The sequence below is a fragment of the Corapipo altera genome, unplaced genomic scaffold (genome assembly GCF_003945725.1).
Source record: "Corapipo altera isolate COAL_440 unplaced genomic scaffold, ASM394572v1 2b, whole genome shotgun sequence".
Lineage (NCBI taxonomy): Eukaryota > Metazoa > Chordata > Aves > Passeriformes > Pipridae > Corapipo > Corapipo altera.
In genome coordinates, this window is record NW_020884874.1 from 7,105,765 (window position 1) to 7,118,958 (window position 13,194).

The following is a 13,194-nucleotide window of genomic DNA, read 5'->3' on the forward strand; positions in this document are numbered from 1 at the left end:
CTCCTCAACCAGAGCAAGAAGATACTTTTTTCTTAATTTAAAAGCCTTCTGTTATTCCACACATCTAAAAATTTAAGATTATGCAGAGTGCTGTGAATAGTAGTCAAAGTGAAAAAAAAATTAGTATTCATCAATTATCTTCACACATTTTCAAAAGTATGTTGAGGCATGTTTCTACAAGTGTGCATTCGAAACTGATATGAGCCAGAGGTCAGTTAAAAACTAACCTCTGAGATGGCAATTTTTCAGTCACAGATTCACACAAAAATTCGTTAGGACCCTCCTGTCAGATTGCACTGGCAGAACTTAAAATAAGCCTTATGTTGTCTGTCAAAATGCTACAATAAAATGCAACCGTGGGCATTTTCAATCTGCATACCATGTAAGTCCAAAAATGAGTTTAAGCACTGAAAATAACATCTGCTACATGCATGGTCTTAGAGTGTGATAAGATGTAAAGTGCAGAAAGAAATACAGGTTGTTTGCTGTCACACAGCAGATACAGACAGTTAAGTTCCAGACCTGAAAGTGAGGTTTGACCGCAGTTCCAGCCTATGCATGCAAGCTCTTCAACAATTATTAGCGTAAATTGTATTAAATCCACTCCGGCCAGCTGTTTAGGATTTCCAAGACAAGTCTCTTACTGTGTAGTTACAGCATTTACCATTGTAATTTTTAATTACAGGCTCTCATATTAACTGGAGCCACATGATATTATCATGGTTGAAGTGAATAACAACAGTGCTGTTGGAAATCTGTAAGACTGTATGCCACCATCTGAAAATAATGAGCCATAATTAATTTTACAATGAGGTAGGTAGAATAAGTATTTTCCTATAGCATATGCTTTCATATTTGTACATATATTGTGTTTAAATGTTTTACAAAATACATGTAAGTTATCTGGAATTATTTTCCAAGCACACTCTTTCTGAATTTTAAAGATATCATTTCCAGTAGATTTTGCAAATAACTTAGAAGCCACAATATGTATTGTAAATATATGTGTACATGTGATAAAAGGTCAAAATTTACAATACTGTGCTATGTTTTTTCTTAATGGATGAACTAGAAATCAATAGTTGGTTTGTGTGCCTTGCATTTTTCCTTTCCTGAGGTGAGTTCTGGAGTAATTTCCTTTAAAATGTAGAACTGAGAACAGCACAGAATATGTTGGTTCATGTGTGTTGAAAAAGATCATAAAATTGACATCACTGTAGCTGTTTAGATGTACAGAAAGTACTAGTGAATAAAATGAAACAGAGAAAACATCAATGCAGTCAGCCATATGATAAAACAGATTTTATGAACATGCTTGTTTGTATCTAAGGAAGAGCTGGTCTGCCTTGAAGTTTGTCTGGTTTTCCCCAGTTTGTGTAACAAAAGATATTACCATTCCTTACTTTATTTCTAAAAACACATTCCATTATTGAAATGGTCAGAATGACCCAAAAAAGACCAACCAACAAACAAAAAACCAAACAATCTCTTTCAAGTCTATATGATCTTGGTATGAAAAGTCTTCTTAACTGGACTTTTGCAGAACAGATTCTTCACTAGTCCTCTGTTTTTCAGAAAAAGCCCATAGGTGTAAAGCCAAGCAGATGGCACAGCTGCACCTAGAAACACAGCACAGCTGTCAGCTGGGGAAGAAGGGAGATTTTCAACTTGCAAAGGCAAAAGCATGATTTCATGTCCCTTTACTTCTGAGGAAGTGTAAGGGTGAACCTCCACTGCCCTCACTTCTTCCAGGCAAATCCACATGAATTGGATGAGAGCTATATACGTGAGCTACAAGAACCACATGGCTCAACATGGCAATTATCTTTTTAATTTACAAGAGTAACTGCCAAGAAACTGGTAGTGATTACACATTTCCCCACTCCATGCATGCAGCTGCACTGGAAAGAAAGAGCCTAACAACTCTGTCTTCAGTTTGCACGTGGGCAATCTGAACCTTCTAAGCCCCAAAAGCTTAGTTGTACCAATCAACCATGTACTGACTTACAACTTGCAGTGGGTAAAGGATCAGGTCCTAGGTCACCAGAATATTAGGAGGTAATTTTCAAGCTGCTGTCAGAGCTAGATGGTATGTCTTAATAAAAGTTTCATCTATGCATAGTAGCTGAGAACAAAACCAGTCTGTTTCCCAGCATTGTTTTGCTTTTCTGCGGTACTCACATAATGCAAACCCATCAGTACCGCTCTGCCAGCAGTTTCCATGAAGCTGATTTTCTTTAAATCTGAGTATACACTGTGCTAAATTGTTCCTTCTCCTGCATCATCTTGCAGAACACTATTACTCAACACAGTATAAAATTCTTAGTCACCGCGATCACTGGCCTTGCTGTGGCACAGACCCAGTTTTCTGCGCTGCATTCCTCATTTTATAGAACAAACTGGAGCTTGTTTTTGTTTGAAGAGTATTGACCAACATCCTGAGCACTACCCATTAGGGTCAAGCATGGAGCGTTTCACCACCTCCCATTTCTCTGGGCTGCATGGTGTAGCATCATTAAGTTTGTACTTGCAGGAAACCGAGTCATCCACTCTTTTCTGCTTTGCTACACCACAGTTGATGTCCATTCAAAGACAGGAGCAGGCTTAGCATTCCCGTCCTGTGATATGTTACCTCTCCAGCAGAACAGAGTGATTTGCAGGCTCAGGTTTACTATGGCATTGAATTTCTACCCTAGGCTTAAATGAAGATGTACAGTTCTCCTCTCTGATCTGACTGGTCCTCAACGCCCAACCAACAAAGCACATTCTATCACTATAAATTAAAGTATGCACTGGGAATTAGGGGAAGAAGATACGAGAGTAGGAAAACCAGCCAAGATTTCCTTATATATGCAAAGCAAGATCGTCCCAGCACTCTCATCCAAATGCCCAAAGACCACCAGGTGGAACAGCCTAGACAGCTATTTTAAAGCCTAGTAGAGGCAGGGTAAGGAGAAGAAGGGCAGGAGGGTGAAAAGTCCTTCGTAAATCTGCAGAGGGCCAATGCCAGTCATTGTTTAGGCCACTTCCTGGAGATAAAGAATCGACAGGATTTGAATATCCCAACAAACTCATACACCAGAGAAGGAGGTGGAGGGCGCTTGTGCATTTGCTGTGTGTGCACTGTGACACCAGCTGCCAGCACACAGCCAGAAAAAGCAGGACATTATATGCATCTAGCTCTTCCATGAGGCTCTGAGAGGAGTGTGCCCCTTGTGGCAGGAGTGCCAGGAGTACTCCAGAGATACCTTACCTCCTCTTTTTCCCCATAAGGTGAGATTTCCATGTGTACTTCATGCAGTACAGATACACTCTAGATTGTCCTTCCTACTGGATGAATCTGTGACTTAATTAAGCACGGCAAAGTTGTTAAAGCAAAGTACCTGAAATAGTTCACGCTCTCATCATGATGTACTGGGCTTGGCACATCTACATCACCCACGCAAAAAACATGCTATTGATGACAAAACCTGAAAGTCACCACAAGCCTTTCATAATCTAAATTACAGAGACACTGTCTGAGTAGCAATCACATGGCAAAGATTCTCTCTGTATGTTCAAAACCAGCTAGCCTGTGCAATCAGACAGAAAGGTCAGGAGATGGACAGGGTTATATCACCTGCAGATCCACTGGGTTTTAGTCCTCTCATTAACACGGGCTGAGAAGGTGGTACTCCCATAACATCTGAAATAGTTGTAGGCATACAATCACAAATATGTGAAGTTTTCCCCTCCAAACTACATGCTTGTCTTCCTTTAGCTTGTCTTCCTACAAGCCTCCCAGCATTGTAGGCTGGGATTTGCATTGTATTATCACATTAGTATCCACCAATAGTGGCCATGATTGGACTTGATGATCTCAAAGGTCTTTTCTAACTTAATGATTTTATGGTTCTAGGGCAAACTCAACTGATCATTCTGAACTAGATTTACCTATTAACATCAATGCAAGATGCCCCCATGACTCCCTTGATTCTTGGACTGTCTTGTGAGCCTGACTCCATCTCAAACCTTATTTCCTACATGTCAAACCCTTTTCATTTGGTTCTTGCCTGGTTGGCTGTTTCTCCTCTTGATCTCCCGGCAATTTTTTTAAAAAATGAAAGCTCCCAAGGGCTCTGTGAGTACTCCATGTGTTTCCTTATACCACTGCTAGTGCGTGCACAAGTGTGTACACATGTGTGTCTACAAGGTTCATCTCACTCTGTGTCCAGGGTAGAGTCTGTAAGCCTCTTGTGATGCGCAGTGTACTCATTCTGCCTGACATCAGACCTGAGATGTGATTGCCCTGTGAAAGATCTAGTTGAGGGCAATCTCAAAAGAACAAATAGAGCAGGAGTTGTTTACAGGACCCCAAAGTTATGCAATCAGCTGAAGAACCAGAGACATGGTTACTTAATCACTAACAACTGAGTGAAATACAGGCAGGTAATGTCATTTTCTTTAGATAAGGTGTTGGGATCGAAAGAGTTTGGACTCATTTCCATTGAGCACATAGCAATAAATGTGGCAACTTCTGAAAAGTGTTTGAGAAGGCAGAATTTTGAGAAGGTAATATTTGTTGTATCTTGCAGGTGGGGTTAATGGGTCAAGTTTCCTTAGCTGGTTTAAATGATTCAACGTGATGAACAATTCTGTCTTGATTCAAAAGGAAGCTCCTGAATATTCACATCTACAAATATTAGGAACACTCAGCCAAACATCTAAACTCCACATCTGCTCTCTACAAAACCAAAAACTTAGAGTAACTAAGCACACTTATTTACTAGAAATTTGGTATCTATTTCTTAAAATTGTGGGTTGGAGTTGTCTCAAATAGAAATATTTACTCTGGCTGGTTAGTTATAAGTTGGCTTGCTTTGCAGTTATAGAATATCCTGATTTAAGAGTAGGAGAAAAGTTGTTATCCTCTACTGATGAAACTTGCTTTTCATTCTCTGCTATTTTTTAATGGGTAAGACAGAAAAGAAGGCAGTGATGACAATTGTTGGGGGACCTGAGTGAGGAAAATCTGAAGCAGTAGTAGAAGAATTTTAATAATTATCTGTATTATCTGCAAACTTGGAATCTTTATGTAGAATAATAAATTATTGTTGTGTGAAAACATCAGAATCGTGTAGATTTATATAACAAATATTTGATTTTTTTTAATTCATTAACTTTCATTTGTCAGCAGTTCTCATTGATTTCTCACAAAACTGAAAATCAGAATAGGTGTTCTGCTGTTTTGCTAGAAAACTGGGGAATTTTTAAACAAAATGTAGTAAGTTTAATTTTATTTAGACAAGTTTTTTTCTTATTCACTTAATATTTACTGGATTTTTAGGAAGAGAACTACCTTCTTCAATGTCTATGTCTATCTTATACACATATTTATATCTTTAGCAGAAACTCCTGATTCAAAACTAGTTTAAATATAAAGACATTTCATAGCTTTTTAAACTTGCTAAAGTTGTAGATTACCTTAAGTTTAGTTTAAAACATTCAGGCTCTTTGACATGAACCAAAACCGAGTCTTCTACAAAATGAAAAATATCTCTCTATTTATCTGAGTTGTAAAAATTCTTCAGACCACAGAGCTGGTAAATCTACCTTGGTTTTATCTCTGAACATGAAACCATTGGTACTTGTAATGACTTGGGAAAAAGACTCTAGCAACCTTTTTTTTCACCCGGTTTCTCTATTATCTTCCCTCATACATCTCCCATCTTAAAAGAAGTCAGACATATACAGGCAGGAATGCTGCAAAAAACATGGGCTATACATGTGAATGTATGGTGCAGGTGGATGCCAGCTGACTTACAGCACTGTCCCTGGCCAAAGCCTCCTCCTTGTGGAGAATGGAAATGGCTCCTGAAGAACCCGTGCCTGGTATCGGAGACACTTTAGTTTGTACTAGCAGTAACAGAGTCATTGCTCACAACAGAGTGATAACGTGTGCGTGGCTATGGCCAGTTTCATTTTGAGTTTCCAGGTTCACACAACACTGAAACTCAAAGCACAAACAGTGGAGGGGACGTCCCAAAGTGAGCACGCCAGCTCCAGTTTCCAAAACCTATGCAAATTGTAGTTGGTGGTTTTAGCACAGCCTTACCTGACAGTTCATGCTACAAAGCCAGCTAGCACATTTTATAGTTATGAGCTCAGACTTCCCACAGGGTTGCAACAAGTGCCTCAAAAACTCCACTTTACACTGCTCTAATTCAGGAGGCAACTCTAATAGTATCTTTCATAAACATTCCAGAGAGCCCACAGCAGAAGCTATCTGTGTGCCATGCATAACTCATTGAAATACAGTGGGATTTAGGTGATGTGGAGTTTTTGTACTGGTTAAAGTCATGGGATGAATTTCAGGGCATAGCAATCTAAAACAACAATACATCTGTCTTGAATTACAGTGGTGTGCAAATTATGACCCTGCACAGATAGCAGTGCCACCAGCCTGATCTAGATGTCAGCATCTTTCTTGAGGCTGGTTTAATTATGTCATGGCCATTACTTGCAAATGCAGCAGTCAAAATATTCAAGGGAAAAGATTTCCTGAAAAAATCTGAAGTTCTAAAATATGTTGCCAAAATGTCACTTGTTTTTTTTTTTAGTGCTTTCAAAGAACAAACATAAAACTACATGCTAGTGCAGATCAAGACTGAGAAGCACAGGAGATGCTCAACTTGTGATACTGTCACTTAAAAAATAGAGTTCTATTTCAATTACAAATATTGACATTTTTCACACTGGAAAGAACTGTTACTTGGAAATTTTGACAAAGGGGAAGCTATTAGACTTAATATAAACTTGAATTATCACTTGAAAAGGAAACTTACGAAGATACCATTTCATGGAGAATCATCTCTCTATTCATTTATGAGAATAAGATAAACCAGGATTTAGTGAATCACTGACGTGTGATTCCTTGCCACTAAAAATTGTCTATTTTCCTTCCTCTTCTTCTCATTTCAGGGAAAGAACAAGAAGTCATGTGAGGCTTTTCAACTACATGGAGAATATGATTTTGACCACTGTAGGTTTGCAGGTCAGTAGTATGTTACTGCCCAGCATTCACTGTCAAGTTATATTACAGCAGCTACATTAAATAGTGCTAAATCAGTAATCTGAAGCAATTAACAATTGTTACTAAGAGGTGTTTCATTCTAATCCTTAAGTAATTCACCTGCCTTTGATGTTAATAAAGTGGCTTAGAGAAGTAGAATTTGATGGAGAAAACCACAGATGCCAGCAATAACATGAAAAGCTCTTGCTTAAAGCACTTAACAGCTGCAAAGCTAACTGTAACAATAAAATGTATTAGTTCAAGACATGTATATATAGTTAAATGTACTTAGATTTTATTACTAAAATGTATAACGTGATAAAGAGCAAAATTTAAGCTTTTTATTACCTCTCAAGTGTTCAGAAAGAACACAGCAGAGACTGCATTTTTGTGGGCAACACCCACATGTTCACATTTCCCAATGTTTTTTTCTTTATGGGAAAAAAAGAATGCACTGGGCAACAACTTGTTTTTTTCCCATGTAAAGATCATATGCCAGTGATTCAGTAATTCCTATTTTTTCTTATGCTTATAAACAGGCAGAGTAATGACTGTCAGTAAAACTATTAAAGGATGGAGAATACCTCAGAGAGCCAACATTACATGATATATTTAAGATAAGACAGATTCAAACAGGTCAGTGGTTTGCAGTTGCACAACTGTCTGAATTTTTTTGGATGTAGTTCATTTCATTACAGTCTCCTGAAATTCTGACTTACACACTGTTAGGAGCAAAACAGTTTGATGAGCTGACATTGCAGTCACTCCCAAATGTTAAAAAAAACATGAGTCAGGGAAATCTAGGGAATGGCTTTAAGAAAACCTTACACTCTTTTATTTGTTTTCTGATTTCTGAGCCATTAGTGTGCACTCCCTCTAGACTTTCTGGCTTTCCTCTGCACTGAAGAAGGTTAGAAATGTAAACTGATGATTAAAAACACAGACCGAGAGTCCCATACAAAAAACTGCCTCCAGGATTTGGATTCATATTAAAATAACAGTAACATGGAAAAATCCACTCCCTCTACCTGTATTTTTATGTCTTGTCCTCACTTGCCTTCAAACATTTGAGTGGTCAAGTTTTATTTGTACATGTCTTCATAGCAAGTCAGTGGTAAGTGATACCCTAGGGTATCATCAATTGAAATTATAGATTCAGTGTCTCAGAGAGGAGAAGGGCTGCTAGGTATTTTAAGAGATAACCAAGGTCATTCTCTGCACTAAAGTAACAAGAAAACCAGAACTATGAATTATATATGTACTCAGTCAATATTTCTTCCAAAATCAATTTTTCTTTTCTAATTTCTAATCTGTGTGGTGAAAAAATGTCAGGATGGAAAAGAATTGAAAAAATTAAGTTCATTTTTCCCCTAAAAATATAACCTTTTCTCATTTTTTTAAAATAGCAGAGATTTCTTTAGGGCTGATTATAAAGATTGTTGGGTTGTTTGGGTTTTTTAATAGTAGTAGCGCTAAAACAATGTGGGAACAGAAAGGAATCCTTGTGATTTATATATCTTGTTCCAGCTAAACCAGGTAAAACTTTAAATATCAATATTGAGTAGTGTGCTTTTCTACCCCTCCACCCAAGAGAACCTACTTGAGAAACTCTAACAAAGGAAGAAAGAAAGAAAAAGACAAAGTCAACACAAATTATGAATTCCAGAAAATTGTCCCTTCTCTTCAAATTAGACGCAAAATCCTCAAACAAGAAGCAGTCAAGATCATCCGCTTTCTTAAGGCAGCCAACAGGTTGTTTCCTACAGCTTATGCCCTGTATGGAAACAGCTCACATGAGAAACAGTTGAACCTCTGATGCAGCTGGTTCTACTGCATCAGCTCAGTTCTGCATCTGTATTTACTCATAGAAGCTTGGAGCATCTTCCCCACTAGACGATGTTTAAGAATAGCCGTATTTACTGGGAAGCTCCCACCTTTATAATCCTTACTCTTTTCTGTGCAGGAAACACACTAATGAAAGTTACATTAACTTCCAACTTCTGTATGATGCAAACTGAACCTATAACACTTTTCAAAAGGCTAATTTAATTCAATAATCAATTCAAGAGCACTGAGTGGCAGTGCTCTGCTGTTTTCTACTAGCAATTTGCTGCATGACAACAGTAGAAAATGAAGGAGCAAAACTTTATAAAGTGATCCAGTAAGAATCAATCAAAATTGTAGAAAATCTGAACCACAAGGGTTGATTAGAACAGAGCCCTTCAGGGACTGTAAGAGATGTGAACACCCTTTGGTGATCTACTACTCCTTACACATGAAGAACAACAACTTGGTAAGGAAAAAACTTGTATGAAATGGGCTTTAGTAAAGAACAGTTGTTATGACATTTGGGACAGTGCTTGGAAGTGGAGAAAGAAATAGTACAGTCAGTTAAATGAGAACATGCTGAGTGATGGAAGGAGAAATACAGAGATTTAACAAGAGAACAAGAATGGGTGTTGTGATGACTATGGTCAAGCTGTTATGGTTTCCCACCAGGCAAGAAATCAAGCACTGAGCTTTGTCCCAGGCCTGTCACATATATACTTTGTGAATTTGTGAGGGCCAGACAACCTGTCGGTCTTTCTGTTTTTCCACCTGTCAATGAGGAATAGAAAAGTACTCCTTTTAACAGTTTGCTACAGGATTCTGCCCATTCTCCCATTGCTGGGAGGTTTTCAAATGCCATGGTGTTGATAATCCTGCCTCTATCAACAGATAAAAATAATATGTAAGACAAAATGAAGGTTAGAAAAACTCTAAATATGTGTTGAAAGTTTTCAGGCTTCGTATTCTATTTTCACATGGTACCCATTACTGTGATATCAGACCACCTTCTAATAGTTATGTGAGCAAGATGACTAATATCTGTCATGTTAAGTTCCTTCTCCTCCCAGAGGAAAATTGTGGGGATTTGAAATACATACTTATATCTTCTTTACTGTGTGATTTTATCATTAAAAGCTGGGTCAAAGGAGATTGCTGGCTCTAAGAGCAGAGCTATAAGCACCTTGGGGGGTCAAAATTCTGCAAGAGATGATCCCACAAGCTTGGACTAAGGCACTGGGAAGGTCTTGTCTCATCACAGCCTATTGGCATAATCAGGATTTACATCTGTCTAAGCAGCCAGTGTTTCTTTTTCAGCTTGTATAGGGCTCTACTCATAACATGCTCTAGAATGAATGAAGATGAAGTTTTCTGTGTTACATGAAATCTGCTGCTATCGAGGGGTATTTCCAGGCAGTGTTACAGGTACTGAACTTGGTCCATGGACACTACTGTGTTTATCTAGGATTTAGACAAGAGAAAACTCTTGGATACAGTATGAGTATTTAATAACCATCACTTCTGGGAGAGAAAGAAAAGGAAAACCATAAGAAGATATGCAGAGGTTTTTTCATGGAATTGTTCAATTTTTATTTGGTTTGACTGGATCAAGTGCTGTATGAATCCCATTGTGGACCTGTAGGAATTTTCAGTGGGGAAGACCATGCAACCTGCCTGCTACTCCTTCAGACAGATTATAACTGTCTAATCTCTGCAGTTCACTTAGTCCAATGTAGTTGAATTAACATAGATTCTACTGACCCATCTTGGAATATATCGTCAGTTAATTCATAGAGGAAATGAAGTCAGTATGGTATATGCACGCTGCCCCGTGCAAGCATACCACTTGCATTGGTAGGTTAGAATGTAGCCAGCACCCTTTTTTCTTTCTGAAAAGACATTATTTTAATGGATGATGAATAGATATTCCACTCTGATATTATGAGATTCCATCTCACTTCAGGGAAATTATAATAATAAAAAGGCAACTTTTCCCTTTTTTTTTTTTGAAGTTCAGAAGCCTTATTTGAAACTAATTTTCTTTCCTTATAAATTTCCAAGGAACTAAAATGTGTTACAGGTGGAGATGACAAGATATGCTGCAAACACCATTCTTATTCTGGTTCACCCTATTTTGCTCCTCTATAATATTCTCTAAAACAAACTGTGTTAATAGCTGCAAAATCTAAGGTGAGGCATACATAACCTCCCCCCAGATCCATTTACCTTTGCACAGAGATTTAGCAAGCTCTAGAGCTTGCTTAAAAATAAAGACAGGAAAAAGTTTAAATAAAAAAACCACGGAAAGTTCAAGCAAATTAGAAGAAGCAGTAATAATTATAGTGGACTGAATTGTCATACCTCAGTGATATACATCATTGTAACTTCTCTGAAGACCATGGGATCATGGCTTTAAAATACAGGATGGAATCCAACTGCAAATTAGGGAAGATTAGTAGGTTTTCCTCCTTTTCTTGTTTGCTTGCTCGCCTTGAGAAAAACACACAATTAATTTTGCCATCCATTTGTTTGAGTAGGCACCAAGTAGGCAGACCATATTCCTGGACAGAAGTAAGAGAATACTGGGATCATTTGATTTCCAGTGGAAAAACACAGAGCAGGTGGCTACTGTTTATGAAATGGCCACCCAGGTGGCTTATGTGATTTAAAGGGTCAGCAACGAAAAAACAGACAAGAAGTTCTTATAGGAGTTCATTCTACTGGGAGCTAGGAGAAGGAAAGACAGTTTTTGTGCTGTATTTCTGGCTGTTTTATCAAAGAAGAAGAGCCCCTCTGCAAGCTTGCCACTGTGGATTTACAGCCAAATTAGGAAAAGTACTGTACTTGCCCAATGATGACTGCCATCACTGGGAGCTAAAGAGCACTCAACAGCATGCAAAATGCATTTACTCATCTTTCAAGTTGTATACTGTCTTGGAATCTTTTGAGAAGCTGATGCATTAAACAACAGAATGAAATAAATGTGTATAACTGTTTCCCCTGACAGCATGACTCATGCTGATCATCCCACTTTTCGGTTAACTTTCTGACACTATAGTGTGATTGTCATCTTTACCAGGCATGGTTCATTGTCACAGAAAGTCACAGACACTTGCCACAAACCTAACCCATTTCAAACTACAACAACGTGAAGGAAGGATAATCTTGTGGCTTTATTTTTCATAATGTTTACCTGTGACATACAGAAACTCAGATAAAATTGTGAAGTGGTAACTCACCTAACCCCCTAGAAACTAATCCACCAAACTGCAACCACCTCAGTGATAGCGAATAAACGGCAAATAAATAACAATCAATGCTGATAAAATAAGTGACTTAGATGTTGGTGCAGTTATACAAGGCAACAGGTATAAACATATGCGTGGTTTCATAAGCGTGAGCAAATGCCATTCAAGTCAGAGAAAAAGACAGTTAGAATCACCCATGCTGCCTGGATGCTCTGTGAAGTTCAATTTTTAGTTGATCTTAAACAGTTTGAGGTGACTAAAGTAATTTGATAGGCTGTTGAAAGTTTCTGCTTCCATTGAGACACCTACCTGACACCTACTCTTATCTAGACACCTAGGTACAAAGATGAGATAGAAAATCCCACCAAGGTATTATATGTTATTTGTTGGCCAGAAATGGTCATTGTCTGAAATAACAGAGAATGGGGAGAACCCTTATCAGCCTGGCACTTATGAGTTCAGTGGTGTGATGATTTATAGTTCTGCTTACATTGTTGTGCTGTTGTTGGGATAAGATCCCTCACTGTGTTTTCTAGGTCCATCACAGTGTGCACCAGAGGCACATCCTATGTCTGTTATAGTGTCCCAGTTTCTTACAGACCAGCATCCTCACATCACGTAGCCAAGTGCCCAGTCCATCTCTGCTCACTTCATTGTATAGACTAATATTTTAAATCTTAAATTCCAGGAATTTAACCATATGTTGTGTGAGACCTGCATGCAAGGAAAGGACGTACTACATAGGTCTCATCCCACTATGAAGAGGGGATGCCAGCAGCACTGAGAATCAGGAGAAACCAAACAGTCTTTGTGAAATAATAGAGATGTTGTCAAGGCTTGGTTGCACATCAGACTATCCACACCAACTTAGCGTTTCTCATCACACACCTTCTATTCCTAATAAGTGGTGTTAGTAGTCCTGTTCTCTAGCAACCTGTTAGCCATTTATGCTGCTTATCCACCTCAGCTGACACTTTGTGAATCTTACAGTGTTCTATACTACGAATGAGAGAAATCATTCATTTTGCTGGATGAACTGTTCAGGTCATGGGACATCTCACAGAGAGA

At 38.3% G+C, this 13,194-nt stretch overlaps 1 long non-coding RNA gene across 1 annotated transcript; it reads right to left on the reverse strand.

Moving 5' to 3' along the window:
- Nucleotides 1-1,345: 1,345 nt before the first annotated feature.
- Nucleotides 1,346-4,207, reverse strand: LOC113943020. The gene is made up of 3 exons (XR_003526159.1): nt 3,934-4,207; nt 3,254-3,346; nt 1,346-1,619 (listed from the first exon to the last, which is right to left on the reverse strand). It is a non-coding gene; the product is annotated as an uncharacterized LOC113943020 (long non-coding RNA).
- Between the last annotated feature and the right edge of the window lie 8,987 nt (nt 4,208-13,194).